This window comes from Pomacea canaliculata, linkage group LG3, assembly GCF_003073045.1.
Source record: "Pomacea canaliculata isolate SZHN2017 linkage group LG3, ASM307304v1, whole genome shotgun sequence".
Taxonomy (NCBI): domain Eukaryota; kingdom Metazoa; phylum Mollusca; class Gastropoda; order Architaenioglossa; family Ampullariidae; genus Pomacea; species Pomacea canaliculata.
The window spans coordinates 42,822,295-42,845,200 of NC_037592.1; the positions used below are offsets into that span (position 1 = coordinate 42,822,295).

The following is a 22,906-nucleotide window of genomic DNA, read 5'->3' on the forward strand; positions in this document are numbered from 1 at the left end:
TCAGTGTGTACTTGTGTGTCTATGTAGAGGTCAGCAGGTCACGGATAATCTCATCTCCTATCAGCAAACAGCCTGTCGCCACCTCCCCTGTCCTCCCCTCCTGTCCAGCAGTGCTCCTGTTACACAAAGGCGATGATGGCAGTTGTGGAAAAGCCGTTGTTGCCCACAGTAGTTGTGGCCACGGATAGCTTACGCCGGCGACAACATCAGGATGTGGCCATCCGATCGTGGCGACTGCTGGTGCTGCTGGTGGGTGTCTGGGGTAGCTCGCATCTCACTCTCTCTCTCTGTGCCGCGAGTTGTCGGCCCTTCTCGCTATCTGGAATTGTGGCTCAATGAAAATGGCCGCTCTCTTCAAATGGCACGATAGGCCACTCTAGCTGTTTCCGTCCATTTCCTAATTGGAGTGATGTCCCTTGGGAGGAACGGCGCGCACGTGGTACGTCGCACACGGGCGGGCAAAAAGGCTCCCAGCGGTGCGCCAAAGGTTAGCGGGGTGGCCACTAGTCCAAGTGCCGCCGCCACGGCCGTCCACGACAAACGGGAAGGGAGAGTTGCACCGGGGAGCGGGGACAGTCGAGCTTTCTTTGAGGGCGGAAATCGTACACCAACTCGCTACAGCCTTCGTCTTCTCTCTATCTCTCTCGGAGACACGAAGACCCAACACACCCCGCACTGTAAGTCAGTGCTACCAGACCCCACGGTGCATACATAGCAACCCCTGCTACCAGACCCCTCGGTGCATACATAGCAACCCCTGCTACCAGACCCCACGGTAAATATATAATGACACTAACAACTAAATCATGCAGGCAGGGCTACCTACACCACAAAACGACATCTTCGACTATTTGACTGTTTGTCATTTGCTGTTGACTCCCTCAGTGTTGCACTGTTTACTATCCCACTGTTTACTGTTTATGGACGACACCGTGTAGGCAGATGTGGACAGGGAGACGACTAGCAGTTATTGTCACATGGCAAATACAGTTGGTGTAAAGGTAACACAAAGGTAAAGTACATTTAGACATTACATAAATGTGGCAGACAACATTGTTATCGCTGACAACATTGTTATCACAGACAACATTGTTATCACAGACAACATTCTTATCGCTGATAACATTGTTATCACTGACGACATTCTTATCGCTGATAACATAGACGGGTCAATGTAAAAGTCAAGGTGTGGAAAGTACCCGTAAAAAACTGAGAGCATCAAACAATATTTGTGATGTTTCTCTTTGTGTTTTAATCACATCAGTTACTGGAGTTACAACAGAGAGAGAAACATCAGGAGAACTGACATTGTGAATGTTCACTAGTTACTGGAGTGAATGTTCACTAGTTACAACACAGAGAGAGAAACATCAGGAGAACTGACTGTGAATGTTCACTCTCACATTTTCGTGGTGTTTGTGTATTCAGCTTGTTGACAACAAAGTGCTGGCTGCTAACCTGTCTTTGTAAACAGTTTGACAAGACCCACCTGTCCACTTCTGTCTACACGGCCAGACAACATCGTAAACAGGTCGTCAACAAACAACAAATGGCAACAAACAGTCGCCTCTCTATATAACTATGTAAATAACTGTATATACAGCAGTTGTATATGAGTATGTAGATATTTATGTAACTGGTAGCTCTTTATAACTACATATATGTATGACTGTATATAACAGCTGTATATAACTATATATATAAATAACTGTATATACAGCAGTTGTATATGAGTATGTAGATATTTATGTAATGTAGCTCTTTATAACTACATATATGTATGACTGTATATATAACAGCTGTATATAACTATATAGCAGCTCTACATAACTATATATATAAATAACTGTATATACAGCAGTGTATATGAGTATGTAGATATTTATGTAACTGGTAGCTCTTTATAACTACATATATGTATGACTGTATATAACAGCTGTATATAACTATATAGCAGCTCTACATAACTATATATATAAATAACTGTATATACAGCAGTTGTATATGAGTATGTAGATATTTATGTAACTGGTAGCTCTTTATAACTACATATATGTATGACTGTATATAACAGCTGTATATAACTATATAGCAGCTCTACATAACTATATATATAAATAACTGTATATACAGCAGTTGTATATGAGTATGTAGATATTTATGTAACTGGTAGCTCTTTATAACTATATATATATGACTATATATAACAGCTGTATATAACTATATAGCAACTCTACATAACTATATATATATAAATAACTGTATATACAGCAGTTGTATATGAGTATGTAGATATTTATGTAACTGGTAGCTCTTTATAACTACATATATATGACTGTATATAACAGCTGTATATGAGTATATATATGACTATACATAGCAGCTCTATATAACCATATAGCAGTTATATATATAAAACTGTATATATATATATAAAACAGCCTATATAACAGCTGTATGTGAGTATATATATATGTGATAGCTCCCTATAACTATATATATGGCTGGCAGCTAGTCTGTGTGCTCTCTGTCCATTGAGCACAGCTCACCGCTACAGGTAAGGCTACAGGTATAGCTACAGGTATGGCTACAAGTAAGGCTACAGATAAGGCTACAGATAAGGCTACAGGTAAGGCTACAGATAAGCCTACAGGTATGGCTACAGGTAAGGCTACAGGGACATCCCCTCCCCCTCTACCCTGGTGTTGGTGTGTGTGGCCCTGGCAGGCAGCGCGGACAGCAGTGTGAGGGGGTGGGGAAGGGGTGGGAGGAGCAAGGGGCGCCTCTGGCGGCACGGGCTGCAGCAATTTCCACAGACACCTGCCGCCTGTCTCACACTCTCAGCCTCCGTCACGCGCACGCAGCGCCCAGCCTACAAGGCCGTGGTGACATGTTGACATACAACCAGCGGCTGGCTGTGCAGACGGCGCCATCTTGGCTCACGATGCTGGTGTACACTAGCTCCCCCCCTCCTGTCCTTGTATATGTTGTTGTTTATTGCTTCCTTCTGATATCATCCATTGCGTAGTTCTTACTGTCGCTGTCTTGCCACTTGCAGGCGAACTTGAGGTCAGAAGCCAACGTCTGTCTGTGCCAGTCGGTCAACGCATTCCACTGGCTTTGTTTCTTGAGCTTTGGGCGAGGATGGAGGTCAAGAATGTTAGGCTTAGTCTCCAGCACCAGACCTGCTTCTCTCTCCCTGTGTGAGTCTGTTTACAGGGCTAGCTGCTTGCCATGATGTAGTCTTAGTTGTTGATGCGATGTACACCAGTCCTCCCTCCCCCTCTCTCTCCTCTCCTTTCTCTGTGCGCGTGTGTCCGTGTTTACATGGGATATGATTAGAGTCGTGGCTCGATGTTGCGTGTCGTAAACAAAGACTTTATTCCCCTCTTTTAGCTATACTTCCCCACAACGCCAATCAGCAATCATACAATTTTTGGAGAAACATAAATATTAATACGATTTAAAATACTTTGTATATTAAAGATTTCAGTCATAATTAAAAAGCTAATAAAGGTAGAACAAAAACAAAAATAAAAGTAAATTTAAAACGCGTTTACTATTATGATGGAGTTTACTATTACTGTGATGTTTAATAACAATGACAATAATCATGTCATCCAGCACCATACCCCAGCCCTGTGGACACGCTCATAGCACGTCACCAAAATGGCGCAGAAGAAAGTGCGCGCGCACACGCCTACCTACCTATACAGGACTGATGGAAGTTGATTCAATCAAACCTACACACGGACACACAGAGCATGGCAGCACACAGTGTGTGGAATGTCGAAGTTGCTGCCAGCCTGCTCCATCATGTCCGGCTGTCTACAAGGCTGAGTGCTCCTCTCCACAACACTACCGAGGACCTGACACAGTCGTCTGGTCTGTAGGTTCAATCCTCCGTCGACTGGAGGCTGTACATGGCAACGACGCAGAGAAGATGGAGCCGACTGCCTGCACTGTGTGACCTCAGCCGTTATGGTCAGAGAGAGGCCGGAAGTGGACACTGTCAGTGTGGAGTTCACTGTCCCTATGACGCTTGCTGTCACTACCCACAGCATTATTTACTTTATCAATTCACAAATCTGTCAGTAACGACCAAATTAAAAGTAATTAACACAATTAACAAATAAACACATTTCGAGCTGAGCAAACATGCAAAAGACCAATGGTTTGTTTGGCAGAGCGCGGCCTCCACGAAAGACAACTCCATCAACTCCATCAGACACAAGAGGGAGCCACTCGATCAGACGACGATTAGAACAAAACAACAATGATGAGGGCAATGACGATGTCAAAGGTTATACATGCCAAAGGACAATGGTGTTTGTATGAGTGGGGAAAGTGTTAGAAGGACTCCAGAAAAGTCGACTGTGGCGCCACACACAGCAACCATAACCCTCCGAGTCACTGTCATCGCTGTTGACAAGATTCCTGTCACAATATTCCCCGATAGTCAGATATAGTCGCTGTCAAGTATAGTGTGCTGTCTACCTGGCTGATGACAATCACAGTGTGCTGTCTACCTGGCTGATGACAATCACAGTGTGCTGTCTACCTGGCTGATAACATAGTGTGCTGCCTACCTGGCTGATGACAATCACAGTGTGCTGTCTACCTGGCTGATAACATAGTGTGCTGTCTACCTGGCTGATAACATAGTGTGCTGTCTACCTGGCTGATAACATAGTGTGCTGTCTACCTGGCTGATGACAATCACAGTGTGCTGTCTACCTGGCTGATGACAATCACAGTGTGCTGCCTACCTGGCTGATGACATCACAGTGTGCTGCCTACCTGGCTGATGACAATCACAGTGTGCTGTCTACCTGGCTGATGACAATCACAGTGTGCTGCCTACCTGGCTGATGACAATCACAGTGTGCTGTCTACCTGGCTGATGACAATCACAGTGTGCTGCCTACCTGGCTGATGACAATCACAGTGTGCTGTCTACCTGGCTGATGACAATCACTGTGTGCTGCCTACCTGGCTGATGACAATCACTGTGTGCTGTCTACCTGGCTGATGACAATCACACTGTGCTGTCTACCTGGCTGATGACAATCACACTGTGCTGTCTACCTGGCTGATGACAATCACAGTGTGCTGCTTGTGGAAGTCTACCTGCTTTGTTGTGATGAAAGGTAACACCAGTCTCTCCCTCTTCCTACTTTTCCTTATATTTCTATTTATCCTTCTTTACTTCTCTTTTTCCCTTTGTCTTTCTCTGTGACACTGTCTGGTGATTTGTTGTGGTCTGCAGTCCCTCATACACCAGAGGGCGCTGTGCTATCATGGACCACGTGACAACAAGGATGGGAACCCCGAGTTATTGTTTGCATGTGGAGGAGCTGTACCTGCCAGGAGAGACAAGACATGTAACAGCTGTGACATGACCGGTACTATCAGCCCGCTCAACCCTCCACTAAACCGTTCATTCAATTCCGACTTGGGAGAGGGGAGGGGGATGGCAACTGATCTCCACAAGAGTTCCTCCCCCTTGTGATGACTGACAGCCGGGAGAAGCTTAGCCAAAGCAAAGATGAAGCGGAAACAATTAAGGCAGAGTTCGAATTTCACTCTGCAAACGGCTCCCTGTCTCTGGTGATGGCGGCACAGCGAGACAGGAAGCGAGCCAATTGTGGATGGGAAATGTACCCGGATGGCGACTCGCGCTCCATCAGCTCCACATCCCTTCTGGCGGGCCCGGCAACAAGGGCCCACAAGTCGGCCCCAACCCGCCGCCAGATGCTGGCCGCCTCCACGCATGGCTTCACCTGAAAGCCCGCGCACTGCGGCGCGAGGTGTGCTGATGACAGCAGGGTGCAGGAGGGTTGCTGGGGGAGGTGGGGTCATCGAAAGGTATGTGGTATATCTTGAGGACAGGAGGAGCAAATGAGACACAAGAACAGTGGAAGAAACAGCACAAGGCCCAGGATGGAATCGAACCATTCTCTCCTCTCACCGTTGTGAGGTCCAGAGCAGCGGGACCACTGCCCTCTGACCTGTCCTCCTCCGGCGAGGAAATAGAAATCACGCACCTGTCATCCTGCTGGGCTGGGGGGGGGTGTGGGTGTCACGTGGGGGACATGTCCCGGAAGTGACGAGAATGATTACAGCGGAAACTCAGCGCGTCCACCACAAGTCAGGGCTGCTGTCTTACTGCTTACTGTGTAGGTGCAGGAGGAGTTATCTTTTCCCCAGACAAGAGTGAGCTCCCATGACAGAAGCTTGTACAGAACTCACAGCGAGGCAACAGACGTCGCTGCAGTTGTCTGCCGTTTTGATGACGTGGAATAACAACCGCTTCACCGCGACAACTGTCAACATTCAAAACCTCCCACCACCTGCTCTTTGCTCAGAAATGTTTGACAAGTGCTAGCTAAAGCTAAATGAGTTGACAGCAGACATCTTGGCCAAGGACCATAACCACTGCTCTTTGACCATAATATTGTAATATCGTGAAGTACTGAACTAGGAATCTCACTGGGTGCGCGGGTACACCAGGCACCTGGCTGAACACACTGGCGGTCACGAGCCTTAGCGAGTGGTGAAAATCTGAGTCTCGGATGTCACACCTGAGGCATTTAAAAGTAATGTCACACTAATTTAGCTACAGGTAGTGTAACACCTTATACACCTGTATGTAAGTAATGTCACACTTATTTAGCTACAGGTAGTGTAACACCTTATACACCTATATGTAAGTAATGTCACACTTATTTAGCTACAGGTAGTGTAACACCTTATACACCTATATGTAAGTAATGTCACACTTATTTAGCTACAGGTAGTGTAACACCTTATACACCTATATGTAAGTAATGTCACACTAATTTAGGTAAGACCTAATTTATCTATATAGTTATATAAGTAATGTACAGGTAATGTAGCAGCTACTATATCATATCTATATAAAAGTAGTGTCACACTATTGTAGATACATATACATACATACTGACACACCCCGTGTAGGAAGATGCATGAACACTAGAGCTAGATACACTACTGCCACACCTAGTGTGCGTTCAGGTGGTAGACCTGTTACAGGTACAGGTAGGGCCACACCTGGTGTAGCTAAGGGTGTTGACAATCGCTGTTTCCAGGTGCGCTGCGCACGTGAGTAAAGCTCAAGCTCCTGTCCTTCCTAAGATTTCCAGAGATTGCCTGCAGGAATGCGTGAGTAAGCACGGCTCACTGTGTCAAACAACAGTGGAGAATGTCGGGTGGCACTGTAGCAACAGTCGATAACGGTCTTGTAAGTGCCCTCCGCCGTCACACTCATTACATACAGCAGCTTGACCCAGGCTCCCTCTGCCCCCCGCCATTGACTTGATGTGTGTCGGGTCACCGGCTCTCTCTCCTGCTGTCTCTCCTGCCCTCCCTCTCCTGCTCCCTCTCCTGCTCTCCCTCTCCTGCTCTCTCTCCTGCTCTCTCTCTCCTGCTCCCTCTCCTGCTCCCTCTCCTGCTCTCTCCCTCTCCTGCTCTCTCCTGCTCTCTCTCCTGCTCTCTCTTCACCTCTCTCTCCCACCAAGCTCCTTCCTTACATCTGTAGCTCTGTGCGAGAGGCAGGCGCTCATGTCAAGGTGTGTGTTTGTGTGTTTGTGTGCCTGTGTTTATATTTGCATGCGTGTGTGCGTGTACACGTGTGCCTGTCCCGTGGAGCCGTGATCACTTAACGGGCAGAAAATCGTTTATCTCATCTCGGGCACGCGGTCTGTAACTGGCCGGGTATTGGATTTGTCCTCTCCTTTCTCTTCACCACCACCCGACTCTCATCGCTTTGTCTTCGCTTACAACCGCCCCCACCCCAACAAGCCACCGTTCCCCTTCCACCCCCTTCTCCACTGGCACTTTACCCCCACTCGTACCAAAGCTCCCCCGTGCTTCGCCACACCCCCTCTCTTACCTGTCTACCTGCTGCCTTTACCTGTGTCTACCTGCTGCTGGGGTGAGGCGGATAACCGAGTAGTTAGAGCGCTGATGTCCAGATTAAGAAGCGCGCCAGTTCGATACCCGTGTCGCCCAGAGGACTTCTCCCAGTCGACCCAGCGACGACTCCATAGAGGAATGAAGAGGTAAGGCAGCGAGGGAGGACATGGGCAGCGTCCACACAAATCCACCCCGAGAAAAGTGAGGTCTCTAACACCTGACTCCCTCACGACCTGACAAAGGTCATGGGACAGTTACCTGTTCCCCCGCTTTAACATGATGGCGAGGTTTTAACCCTTGAACTGCTGCTGTCATCAATACTTGTCTGCCCTCGCCTGTCTTCCTCTCCAAGCATCATTCGTCACGTGGGTGCCACAGCCAGTTCGCTGCCGGCAAGTGGAAGTCTACTGACCTTTATCACCCATAACCTGTACAGCTGTAGCACTGACACTACGTCACACTCACACGTGATACAGCATCACCACAATCACAGCATCTTCACAAGTGATGTCGCACATGTCGCCAGACGGAGAAACGTAAGGGCGAGTAAATAGAGGGAGTGGTTGGTTAGCGGTACAGGACTGGTTGATTAGTGGTACAGGACTGGTTGATTAGTGCTATAGGACTGGTTGGTTAGCGGTACAGGACTGGTTGATTAGTGCTATATGACTGGTTGATTAGCGGTACTGGACTGGTTGGTTAGCGGTACAGGACTGGTTGATTAGTGCTATAGGACTGGTTGGTTAGCGGTACTGGACTGGTTGATTAGTGGTACAGGACTGGTTGATTAGTGCTATAGGACTGGTTGGTTAGCGGTACAGGACTGGTTGATTAGTGCTATAGGACTGGTTGATTAGCGGTACAGGACTGGTTGGTTAGCGGTACAGGACTGGTTGATTAGTGCTATAGGACTGGTTGGTTAGCGGTACAGGACTGGTTGACTAGTGCTATATGACTGGTTGATTAGCGGTACAGGACTGGTTGGTTAGCGGTACACGACTGGTTGATTAGCGCTATAGGACTGGTTGGTTAGCGGTACAGGACTGGTTGATTAGTGCTATATGACTGGTTGATTAGCGGTACAGGACTGGTTGATTAGTGCTATAGGACTGGTTGGTTAGCGGTACAGGACTGGTTGGTTAGCGGTACAGGACTGGTTGACTAGTGCTATATGACTGGTTGGTTAGCGGTACACGACTGGTTGATTAGCGGTACAGGACTGGTTGGTTAGCGGTACAGGACTAGTTGGTTAGCGGTACAGGTGGTAGCAGTAGCAGTTAAGACGGTAAGTGTGTGTAGAGTGGTTGGTGTAGTAGTAGGTGAGGGTTGTTGTAGTAACAACTGACGTACGACGGGAAGTGTGTGTGCAGGCAAGACCGACATCGCCGCCAACATCGATAAGATTGTTCACAAAGAGACTTGGCCCCAGACCAGCACACTACCCGGCAACAACCACCCTGCCGCCGCCAAACGCCCGATCGATGTCTACCCGACTGAAGTTGCCGGGTATGTCCACACTAGAAAATCCCCCTTCCTCTCGAGTACCCGGGGTCTTTAAACGTGTAAAGGCGCCGGCTGTCGCGGTTCACAGGCACGCACACACACACACACGCGCACACACACACACACACACACACACACACGCACACACATGCACACACACACACGCACGCACACACACATATGCACGCACACACACGCACACACACACGCACGCACACACACATATGCACGCACACACACGCACGCACACACGCACATAATACACGGCGCAGTGACGAGGGAGAGACTGGCGGGGACCTGATAGGAAGCATCGTGTGGAGCAGGTCAGATAAGGCGCTTGTTTAATCGAGCTCAGACCGAGTGGTGAACTTCAGGCTTTCTCTACAGGCGCTCGGCCTACGTGATGGGTGAGGCAGTGAGACAGAGAGGTAAGGAGAGAGGGCATGAAAGGAGGAGAGAGACTGGACAGACAGAAGAGAGAGAGAGGAAAGTTGTCATCCGATTAAGTCTGGGTATGGTAACGAGAAAGTAAGATCGAGTCACATGATTACAATTAACCAATCAACTCAGTAACTACAGCAGCAGCCAGTAGAAGGCGACTCTCCTGATCTCAAATAATGGCAACTCGTCTTCTTGGCTTGGTTGTCTGCACCACGTGACCACTGACCACTGTCATGTTGACGTCCTGTCAGTGTCATCAGCATGCTACAAGTCAGCGCCATGTCAGTGTCATACAACACTACACCAGTCTTACCAGCACTGTGTCAGTGTCATCATGTGGTCACCTGGGTCATACCAGCCCGTATAGCGAGACAAGATTTCCAACCAAGACTCTCGTTCCAAGCGAGGTGTGCAGACGCCGGGTCTTCTAGTGTTGCTGAATGGATCAGCAGACATTTTGGTGTTTGTTTTTTTTTTTTATCAAAACCAATAATAAATCGTGAGTTGTGTGTGTTTAGCTTTTTTCATGTTATTTTTATTTAAATTTGACTTGTAGTTACTCCTTAGCAGACGATCAAACACCTACTCGCGTAGGGATATCAGACGAAAATAGTCCGCTATCCACATCTCTGTGCAAGCTGTAATAGTTTGAACCTAACAGTTTCCTGTGTTTCTCAACTGTTACATTTAATTGTGTCGCATGCACACACCATTGACTCTCGCTGAGAGCTCGGTTCTGTCCTGACAAGACGCTCACCTCGCTGGCAACGAGATTCTGGGTTGGAATTCTTGTCTCGCTACACCCGCACCGTGTGTCTTTCGGTTTGTGTGTTTGTGTGTGTGTGTGTGTTTGTGTGTGTCTGTGTGTGCGTGTGTGTGTGTGTGTGTGTGTGTGTGTGTGTTTGTGTTTGTGTGTTGGTGTGTGCTGTGTGCTGTGCGTATGTGCGTGTGTGTGCACGTCCCGCTGGACAGATCACGCTACTGCAGCACCCCAGCATCACCGGGTGCTCGCCCTTGTTTATCGGAGCCTCGTGAGAGGTTCGTCGGCTCAAGTGCCTGCAACGCGTAAAAAGACATGTCGACATTTTGTATCGACACCCTCGCCAGCAGAGCGTGAAAATATCAGAAAGATAACGAGTCCCTTGGACAGCGCCACCTAGGGAGAGCTGGGCGTGAACATATCACAAAGATAACGAGTGCAGTCATGTGCACGGCGCCATTTTTTTTTTATAAAGTCGCTTTGATCGTCTGCTCCCCACGTCCCCGCTCGTGGAGTTGGCGGAAGGTGTGGGCGACTGCGGGGGGGACCATCATGGCCTGCACTCGCCTGTCTGCTTACTGACCTATTGCCAGTCTCCACAACTCGCACGTGCCTGGCTTGTAAATCAAACTAATGCCGCGATGTCACAAGTCCCCCCCCACCACCACCCCCATCTCACTGGTCACACTCCCCCCGCCCTCTCCCACCCCACCTCTCTCACATCTAAGTGACGACTGGGGCTTTGCGCATGCGTGAAAACACGTGACTTGACACACGTGCGCTTCAGCTCAAACGCACATCGGCTTATGGCTTTCGATTTCAGCTTTTTTTTTTCAAAGTTCAAAGACCAGGAAGATATTAGAGAAGAAGTAGAGGAAAAGAAGAAAAACACGAGTGTGGACGCGTCCTGACAGAAAGCGCAAGCCTCATTCATCCTTCTTGCCATCTGCTCGTGAGCGAGGTGTGACAGCAATTCTCACTCCCAGCCGCTTCACACCCTTCCTGTCATATCTTCCTGCGCCGGGGAACTAGTACCACCCCTTTATTACTGGCGGGGCTAGGGACAGAGGCGAGAACGCCTCTCCGACTTATTCAATTTTGCTGGGCGAGTCTCCTTGGCCGCGCCTGACACCTCGGCAGCTGGCCGCGCGCTCGCCATCTTCCCCCGACAAGTTAAGGGAGCCAACTCTCCGTCTGATGTACTGCTTGACACATGAAAAATGACGAATATTTTGGCAATCGATCTCCACTTCCCCCTCTCCTCCCTCCTTGCTGGCGGCTTTCAAAGGACACATCTATAAACTGGAGGCGGAGACAAGAAAGCCACAAACAAACACAAACAACAGCAGGTCGTGCAGAGCACGAGGCACAAGCTACAAAAATGTTGATGGCAAGTGCTCGGAGACTTCATTTAAGGTACAACTTGTTTTTCTAGTTACTGCTGGTCTGGCCGATCGTGGACGCACGAGGTGCTGTGGTCCTATGTTACACGCTTCCCTGTGTAGCCTTATAGTTCCAGCCTGTCACAGTGGCGGCTGCGCTACGATGAACTGATGATGTCTATGGTCACACAGGTGGGTGACTATCAGTGTGTAGTACTATGGCCACACAGGTGGGTGACTATCAGTGTGTAGTACTCTGGTCACACAGGTGGGTGACTATCAGTGTGTAGTACTCATGGTCACACAGGTTAGTGACTATCAGGCTACAGGTCAGGGAGCCAACTGATTGGCTGTCAGAGCATCGCATAGCTGGCATCTTGGTGACATGCTATGGTGCCGCAAGTCACGTGCCACAGTAGATGAGTGCTGAGACACTACACCCCAGTCCATCAAGGTGTCACTCACTGCAAGATGCCGACCACCTGAGTGTCCCTGTCACTTCACGTGTGTGGTCAGCTAGGCAGGTGAGAAAACATGAAACGTCCACAGTTCCTCTCTTTGTACAAAGGTCAACAAACACTCGGGGTAGACGACAGCCAATCAAGAACATGCACGTATGTACTCAGTGTCTACGGTTTGCTCCCAAACAATGTCGATGACAGTGACAACGGATTTTCTGGTTAGTATCCAACACACCTAGCTCCTCTACCTCCTCCTCCACACCTAGCTCCTCTACCTCTCCTCCTCCACACCTAGCTCCTCTACCTCCTTCTCCTCCACACCTAGCTCCTCTACCTCCTTCTCCTCACAACCTAGCTCCTCTACTCCTCCTCCTCCACACCTAGCTCCTCTACCACCCTTCCCACCGGTGTCCCCTCTCCACCCACACACTGCACGCGTGCCATGAACTTGATAAAAAAACCGCTCGTACTCACACACACTCACACACACACACTCACACACACACACACACACACACACACACACCACACTCACACACACACACTCTCACCACACACACTCACACACAGACACACACACACTCACACACAGACACACACACACTCACAAACACACACACACACACACACACACACACTCTCACACAGACACACACACACACTCACACACAGACACACACACACACTCACTCACACACAGACACACACACACTCACACAAACACACACACACACACACACACATCACAGCACTCACTCACACACGACACACACACACTCACACACACACACACACACACTCACACAGACACACACACACACACTCACACACACACACACTCACTCTCACAGTCGTCAAAGATACAGTGAACACTGTACACATCTGAGCGCATGGAAGTCGCCTGCAAGCATGTGGTGGGCTCAGACTTCACATGTGAACACATCACAAGCCAAAATGGCCGAAAGGCTGTGATGTGATTGTGTGACCGTCTGTGACATGGAATCGTTGGTGTTTGGTGACAAGAAGAGACGGAATCATGGAATAGACCAGGTAGTCGAGGTGTAGACAAAGGGAGGACGTCTCTGACGGAAGGGAGTGTAGCACTTGTCGGAAGACTGATGGACTATCGAGAACATGTGACTGGCGAGGGTTGTGCAAACCGTGATGTAACTGTGTGAATGTAGAACAAAACACACGCGTGCAAACGAACAGGGCGTAATTATGCAAACATACCACTTGCCTAGGTGTCGACAGGAGTGTGGTAGGGACACGCCACACCACGGACCCTCTGGCATGACGTCATCAGGTCAAGGTGTTGAAGACCAGCACGAGCGGTGACGTAGAGGGTGAAGTGTGCTGCTGTCGATCTTGCCCGTTAGGTTAGGTGGTTTTTTTTCTTTTCTAGGAGTTGTGCTGCAACGCACGAGCTCATCGGCGATACAGCTGCCCACCTGCAGCAGCGGATGGTTGGCGTGCCTGCTGCAGCCCTGCCGCACGTTGTACTCGTCACGAGCCATGTCACGTGCGGTGCAGTGTGTGGAGGTGGAGGTAGGGTGGGGGATCTGCAGGTGAAGAGGGTCAGAGATGCGCCTCAAACCTGTCCACTGGCTACTGTCTTCCGCCCATCCCTGCCAACCCTCGCCCGCCACTTTCACATCTTCGCCGTTGTGGCACCACCCCCCACCTCCAGGTGGTCAGTGCGTGACGTCACCAGAAACTGACCTACCTGGGAAGGGAGGTGAGGACAGAGGGACACGCTAGGACCCGTTACATTGAAGTTTGGGAGGTTTGTGGGAAGGTTGGGACAAAGGTGAGGAAAACGTTGACGACAAGCGAGGAAAACGACAAGAACAGCGCGCCACCTGGCGACCGACATCGTCACAACACCAACATCCGCGAAGACATGCGCATGGCCACAGTCGTCAGGTAGTCGTGGCGGCAGGCGTCAGGTCAGTGGTGGCGGCAGACCCGCAGCTCGGCGACGCCCGCCGCCCCCTTGTGTTGGAGGCTGGCTATCCGCGCCGCCGCCTGGTCGCCCTCTTTATAGTGCCGTGTTCTTATCGCATCAATATTTTAGCAGAATTTCATAAATAATAGAACGAGTCACCTTGGTTTCCAGACACAAGTGAACGGGAGGGCGGGTGGGGAGGCCGGGCTTAGACGAAGGGCTGTGGCCGCCAAAGAGATGAGCAAGACGGTGTGGTGGACAAGGAGAAAAACAAGAGAGAAATTTATTTTGCCACTTGACGCACGTGCACCAGAGCATGCCGGGATGTCAGGGGACAGCGGCCCGCCAGCCGCGCCAAATGCTGGTGTAAATAAGACATGAGTCGCGGCTTAGGGGCCAGAGACGCCTCGCTAGCGTCTGAACGTCAAAGCCACCATCGCCACCATCGCCACCAACCACCACCATCACCTCCACCGTCGTCGTCTGGAGTTATCCCTTCAGCCAGGCGCACCTTCCCCTCACCCCGCAACCCCCCCCCCTCTCCCCGGTTACCATCTGCAGGGAGTCCATAGATCATCCGGGTTCTCTTGTGCCGAGAGAAATCCGACATTTCCTCCCCCAAGTCAGCTTCTTGGTAGAAAGCAGCTGCCGAGCCGCTGAGTCAAGCCTCTCCCATCTCCTGAGTGATGGTCCAAAAACTGATGGTGGGGAGGGGGTACAGCAGCACAGGAAAAGAAACTGGGAGGAGGATTCCACCTGGGGAGGCAGAGTAGAGGCTACACGGAGAGACAGAAATAGGAGAGGAGGGATGAAGGGTGATTCCAAATGATGAAGAAGTGGCGAAATGAGCAGATGAGAGAGAGGAGGGGAGGGGAGGGGAGGGCAGCCTTCCATTCAATACATTATTCTACATCAGCAAGCTGTCAACATCGACAAACAAGAACAAAACAAAAACGCCTCCACTGAATGGTAAGAAGTAATAATGACATATAATCATCCAACACTAGAATTATTGTGCTAAGTACTGACATGTCAGAGCTACATCGACTGACACGCGACCTCTGGGGTAGGGTTGGGGTTAATGACAACTTTAACCTTTCAAGTCACAGTTGCATGAACGGACTTTACTTCTGCAGTCTAATTGCCAGATTGCCTGCCTGTCTGTCTGTCTGTCTGTCTGTCCACCTCTAAACATGACACGTCCACACGGTCAGTGTCGCCAGCAGCAGACTAAGAAGCATTTTTATAAATCTTGACTTGACAGGTGAAGATGAAGCTCACGACAGTTGGACTCAATACACCCGTCGTCTGTCTCCTTGCACACAGCCCAACAGTTCACACCAATCATATCATTACCCACTGTGTTTCATCATCAATGACATCATCAACCACATCGTCATTCTCATCAGTCTCAGTATTACTCATACCCTCACGCGAGGTCACACGTCGGACTCGTGCCTGAAGCAAGCACAGTGCAGTCTGAGGGTGAACACAGCTCGTGACACCTGCCTCACTACGAACTACAAACAAACTACAAACAAACTACAAAGTATAGCCGTCCATCTTGCTGGACAAGCCACTGCGACAGACGGGTGCAGCTTCAGCGAGCAGGTCACCTGAGCGCCGGACGCTGAGTGTGCAGTCGGTCATTCCCAGAAACTCCTAGACACGCTTGAGTGCACATGAGTCTGCTTTGAGTGCACATGAATTACCCGCGGATGAGGCTTCTGCGGCGAAACAGGCGTCAAGGGACTGAACGCGGCCAGGGAGGCAGAGAACTCCGCCGGTCTCCTCCATTAGCAAATATCACGTGACAGCGCTTGCGCCTCGGCCATCGGCTTCTAACGACACCGACTCGCGGAAAATGGGACAACGAAGCAAAAAATGTTTTTTTTTAATTCAAAAGAAAAAGATGCTACAAAGAAACAAAAAGAATTAAAACAGAATGAAAAATGTATGAAATCCAAATGGATATCATGAAAGTATTGTAAAGAAGCATAAAGAGTATTGATTTCTATCCATTATTTTACTTTTATATTCCAGAGTCGTCAGCAACATGAATCATCTTTATTCGATGAGAGCGACCATATCTCTGGTGAGAATGAAATAAAATATAATTTGATTGGCTGAAGCCGCCCTTGTTTCCGATGGCAGTAAAAGGAACTATTTAGCTCCGTGCTGAACGGTCTTGTCTCCGAAACAATAAAATGTCAGGTTATTTTCTGACACCAACCCTAGCCTATAGGGTAGGCTATATGCCACGTGGGCCGTGGCTAGTAGGCTGTGCCACCACAACAGGCCAGTGCGGCTCCGACACACATCTCTCGACCTCACACCTGGTTACAGGGCTAGCCGCTGGTGGTCTTTCTCTCTCTCCGTGAGTGAGTGATCTGATTTCAATGACACTAGAACGCCTTCGTCCCGCCTTCATCAAGTGTGAGAGGATTTATAAACAAACATTTATTTCTATTATCATTACTACTACAAGGGACGAGACTGAGCTAACCCTAACCCTTTCTCAACTTTTATCTCTCCGCCCCCTAGGCGCCTGGAATAGCCGGCCACCAGTCCAGTCTCCACCAGACTGCACCACACACCCTCACCCTGCTCTAAACCTCCACCTCGTCTTCTGTTCTAACTAGTCATGTCCCTCAAACAGTTATCCTGTGTGACGCGCCGAGCTACACCATCGTCACATGTTACAATATTATCTGCATTAATATGCGAAATTGTTAAAGTTCATTACATTATTTTTAAAATTCTAGCTTTTCCAGTGGAACTTCATTTTATCCCCACAGAAAATAGTCAGGTGTTGAATATTCACTGATTTGTCTCTATTTTATACACACACAACACACACACAAACACTCACACACAAACAACAGCAATAACGGCTCTTCTGCAGCAAGGGAGGAAACCAACGCTCAACAAAACACGTTCAATGCAAGGGAAACAACCCTTCCATTAAAGGAGTATTCAACACGGTTATTTCCCCTCAATCATGTTCTAACATTTTAAAACTAACGGGTATTTGTAATGCGCAGCGCCACGACCAAGATAAATCGCACTCAATGTTAGGTTTTAAAAAATTCCTATCACAGTAACAAAAAAAAAAAACAAAACATTTTTTATAAGACATTTTATCTGACCTGTGACTGTGTATATGTGTATAAACATTCCATCTGATCTTGTGACTGTGTGTATATGTGTATAAACATTCCATCTGACCCTGTGACTGTGTAATAAACATTCCATCTGACCTGTGACTGTGTGTATATGTGTATAAACATTCCATATCTGTGAATATGTGTATAAACATTCCATCTGACCCTGTGACTGTGTGTATAAACATTCCATCTAACCCTGTGACTGTGTGTATATGTGTATAAACATTCATCTAACCTGTGACTGTGTGTGTATATGTGTATAAACATTCCATCTAACCCTGTGACTGTGTGTATATGTGTATAAACATTCCATCTAACCCTGTGACTGTGTGTATATGTGTATAAACATTCCATCTAACCCTGTGACTGTGTGGTATATGTGTATAAACATTCCATCTAACCCTGTGACTGTGTGTATAAACAAGACAAGCGAGTGGAAGCGAGGGTTGAGAAAGTTGACATCTTGATGTAGACTGCTGTTATGTAGTTTAATTTCGCAAAGACCGTTCATACAGCTCACACAGGGTTAACAGACGGTAACCAAGTCCTGTACACAGACCAAACCTATTATAACTTAGTTCAATGGCTGCTCAACATTATTCATATCTTGCTCCAGTACCGATCATCTCACCACGAGGTCACACATTAAACACTCGTAGTTCCCCGGAATGTGAATGTCTTTGGGTTAGATAGAAAGACCTTTGTCCTTTACTCGTTTGAAGGGTCACACTGTGATAATATAAAACGATGAAATGTCGTTTGTGATAATATCAAGCAAGAGTGACACTGTCACAACAGCACATGACAGAGTGACACTGTCACAACAACACATGACAGTGACACTGTCACAACAGCACATGACAGAGTGACACTGTCACAACAACACATGACAGAGTGACACTGTCACAACACATGATTGTGTGAAGGAGCTCAAGGAATGAGGAGGGGGTGGTGGAGTGGGGATGAGGGGAGTTCTGTGACAGACAAGGGTGGGGCTCCTGATGGAGGATCGGCTGCCAAAGACCGCGCGCGTGTGGAAGAGACAGGAGGAGCCAGTTCTGTTGTGGTGAGGTATTAATGATAACAACATCGACTGTCCGTTCGATGTGAAGAATGAAACAGCGAATTAGCCCCAGAACACACAAGGTCCGTGTTAATCAGGCTTTTAGACTTATCTTTGTCAGAAATCACCACAGACACATTCGCAATGTCAAAAATTATCGCAAACACATTTCTTCGAGAAAAAAAGTTGTCCGAGTGCAGTCAGCACCTCAACACCTCAACACCTCAACAAGATTCATGGCTTTGTGCAAGTTCAATGCAAGTTCTAGCGACCTTTGCTGAAAATGTACAGAGAGGGAGGAAGTGGTCGAGAGCCAATGACAATTCTTTATTAACGACACGATAAATAAAAAGAAAATGTTTTTTTTATCCCATGTAGCCCTCGCTCTTTACGGGGTATAATAAACTAAGTAAATGAAGTAATTAAGGACTGAGAATAATTAGTAGTAAACATGAGATGAGAATAGTAGTAAACATGAGATGAGAATAATTAGTAGTAAACACGAGGTGAGAATAATTAGTAGTAAACATGAGGTGAGAATAATTAGTAGTAAACATGAGATGAGAATAATTAGTAGTAAACATGAGGTGAGAATAATTAGTAGTAAACATGAGGTGAGAATAATTAGTAGTAAACATGAGATGAGAATAATTAGTAGTAAACATAAGATGAGAATAATTAGTAGTAAACATGAGGTGAGAATAATTAGTACTAAACACGAGGTGAGAATAATTAGTAGTAAACATAAGGTGAGAATAGTTAGTAGTAAACATAAGGTGAGAATAATTAGTAGTAAACACGAGGTGAGAATAATTAGTAGTAAACATAAGGTGAGAATAGTTAGTAGTAAACATGAGATGAGAATAATTAGTAGTAAACATGAGGTGAGAATAATTAGTAGTAAACATGAGGTGAGAATAATTAGTAGTAAACATGAGGTGAGAATAATTAGTAGTAAACATAAGATGAGAATAATTAGTAGTAAACATGAGATGAGAATAATTAGTAGTAAACATGAGTTGAGAATAATTAGTACTAAACACGAGGTGAGAATAATTAGTAGTAAACATGAGGTGAGAATAATTAGTACTAAACACGAGGTGAGAATAATTAGTAGTAAACATAAGGTGAGAATAGTTAGTAGTAAACATAAGGTGAGAATAGTTAGTAGTAAACATAAGGTGAGAATAATTAGTAGTAAACACGAGGTGAGAATAATTAGTAGTAAACATGAGGTGAGAATAATTAGTAGTAAACATGAGATGAGAATAATTAGTAGTAAACATGAGATGAGAATAATTAGTAGTAAACATGAGATGAGAATAATTAGTAGTAAACATAAGATGAGAATAATTAGTAGTAAACATAAGGTGAGAATAATTAGTAGTAAACATAAGGTGAGAATAATTAGTAGTAAACATGAGGTGAGAATAATTAGTAGTAAACATGAGATGAGAATAATTAGTAGTAAACATGAGGTGAGAATAATTAGTAGTAAACATGAGGTGAGAATAATTAGTAGTAAACATGAGATGAGAATAATTAGTAGTAAACATAAGATGAGAATAATTAGTAGTAAACATGAGGTGAGAATAATTAGTAGTAAACATGAGATGAGAATAATTAGTAGTAAACACGAGGTGAGGTATCAAAGGAGAGTGGCAGGTGACTATGCACACAAGTGGCGGTTATGAGAAACAAATATTTACAAGGTGTCCTGGAGTTGGGGGGTGAGAGAGACAGAGATGTCACCAACAGGCAGGACGGACTGAGGTGCTGCACCTATTGTGTGGCGGTTGACGCGCGGCGGTCGCGGCTGCTGCACACACCGCTCACCATGCCGCCACGGACGCGCAGCTCCGCGCAGCTGGCCACAATGGTGCACGCGCCTGGGAGCAGCTCATTTGCCTGCAGCCTGTCAGCTGGCTGATGTCCGCCCGCCCACGCCTCGCGTGCACACGCCCAGCCTCAGGCCACGCCCACTCTCCAGTCGCGCGTGGCTGAAGGCGACGCAGCTGATTGGTCGGGCGTCTGGTGGCCGTCAAGCGCCACGTGCCGCCCCCGCACTCCACCTGTTGCTTCTGGCGCTGGACGCTGCGTGTCACGGGTAGAGTGGGGTGGAGTGAGAGCCGCTACCTTGCCAGGTAGACAAAATCACAGAAACATTTTCGTTTTTCTCCTCCGTCTGTGGGGAGGACGAAGAATGACATCGACAGTCAGCTGACCCCGCTCGTTATGGACATTTAAACGGACAGGAAGTGGTTTAGCCAGACAGCCGTTGGTCATTCGTCAGCCTGTACGTTGGCCTGTACTCGCTGGTCTTTTGTTTATCGGAAAATAGTTTCAAAACATCTATGCCGTGCCTACAGTCGTGAGTCTGGAGGCTGAGACCAGGCATGTCTGCAATCCACAGGCTCATTCACCTGCCATGTATAACTGCACTCATTCCCACTCGGGTGGATACAAGCATCTCGTCACGTGATCAACATCAAAGCGATTGGGAGCAGCTAAGTGAGCTCAGTCCTGTGAAGGTGTGTCAGTGGTAGGAGTTGGTCACAAGTACATGGATGTCAGACATACTATACTGTCTATTACTGTCTGTAGACATACTATACTGTCTATTAGTCTACACATCACATCCACTGTACGTCTACATATACTCGTCAGAAGTCAATGGATATATCAGATACAGTATATAGTCAATCAGCATACTATAGACTATGTGGCTTTACTATATACTCAAGCCACTAGTACCTCGATGTAAGGGCTACACTGTAAAGTAGACAGTGTACTCAAGATACAAACACCTGTATACACCTGCTACACTGTAGACAGTATACTCAAGATACAAACACCTGTATACACCTGCTACACTGTAAAGTAGACAGTGTACTCAAGATACAAACACCTGTATACACCTGCTACACTGTAGACAGTATACTCAAGATACAAACACCTGTATACACCTGCTACACTGTAAAGTAGACAGTGTACTCAAGATACAAACACCTGTATACACCTGCTACACTGTAGACAGTATACTCAAGATACAAACACCTGTATACACCTGCTACATTGTAGACAGTGTACTCAAGATACAAACACCTGTATACACCTGCTACACTGTAAAGTAGACAGTGTACTCAAGATACAAACACCTGTATACACCTGCTACACTGTAAAGTAGACAGTGTACTCAAGATACAAACACCTGTATACACCTGCTACACTGTAAAGTAGACAGTGTACTCAAGATACAAACACCTGTATACACCTGCTACACTGTAAAGTAGACAGTGTACTCAAGATACAAACACCTGTATACACCTGCTACACTGTAGACAGTGTACTCAAGATACAAACACCTGTATACACCTGCTACACTGTAGACAGTGTACTCAAGACAACTCCACAAGAAGTAGATATTTGTCCCCCCTTATCTACCCACTATCTTGTCTGCTGACTCCCGCAGCACATGACAGTGCAATATATAGATATAAACAACAACAACAACAACAACAACAACAACAACAACAACAACAACAACAAGCACTACACGTCATTATGAAGGTGTCAGCTGCACGTTCAAGCAGTCCCATCTTCCGTTAGAGGCCGCTGCTGTCGCTGTAGGTAAATATGTGTTGTAATATAAGGTACATATTCACCTTCCACTCTCTTGCTATCATGTCATGTTTATCACTATTTACTCCATCACTCAGCTCATTCTTACCACAGAGAGCGAGGACCAAAGACACAAGGCGTGCTTATTGTTTATTGTTTATTGTACCTGTCGTCAATAGATAATAGTCGTCGTTAATGTCTGTGTCTGTTGTCATTGTCTCCGCCAAACCAAGACAGCAGCAATTCCTTCAAACAAGCAAGTGACGACAAGTAGATGTTTCTATTGTCTATTGAATTAGTAAAGCAATTGAGCGTGAACAGAAATACTTCATTAGTTTATTAGTTAATTAGTATTTTCATTTCATTTCATGGGGCGGAGGGGAAGAGTGTGATAGCATAAACCACGCTTAGTTTGAAACATTTCGGATATTAAACAACAAGCAAAATGTAAGCATAAACCATGTTGACAGGACGACATAGACATAAGGTCAGGTTGAACTCGACAGTCAGTGACCTCGTCACTCGTCAGCCAACAAAACTTTCTGCTCCTCTACCGCATCATTGCCCCAGCCTTCCTAATGGAACTACAGAACTACATAATCTTTTCTACCTATACAACTAG

At 47.1% G+C, this 22,906-nt stretch overlaps 1 protein-coding gene and 1 long non-coding RNA gene across 4 annotated transcripts in view; one reads left to right on the forward strand and one right to left on the reverse strand.

Moving 5' to 3' along the window:
* The window catches only part of LOC112560315 (POU domain, class 4, transcription factor 3-like), a 59,699-nt gene that overhangs the window by 31,461 nt on the left and 5,332 nt on the right, over nucleotides 1-22,906 (reverse strand). The window contains exon 1 of one of the 3 annotated variants that reach the window (XM_025232094.1): nucleotides 13,726-14,584. The exons of 1 other annotated variant lie outside the window; for it this stretch is intronic. The gene's annotated coding sequence lies outside the window, so the exon portion shown is untranslated. Of the gene's footprint in view, nucleotides 1-13,718; nucleotides 14,585-22,906 lie in introns of those variants that run through there. One more of the 3 variants, XM_025232093.1, reaches the window with a different exon arrangement.
* On the forward strand, nucleotides 1,174-16,554 carry LOC112560316. Its single transcript, XR_003098506.1, has 6 exons — nucleotides 1,174-1,583; nucleotides 3,059-3,203; nucleotides 3,625-5,150; nucleotides 7,113-7,264; nucleotides 9,309-9,444; nucleotides 15,698-16,554. It is a non-coding gene; the product is annotated as an uncharacterized LOC112560316 (long non-coding RNA).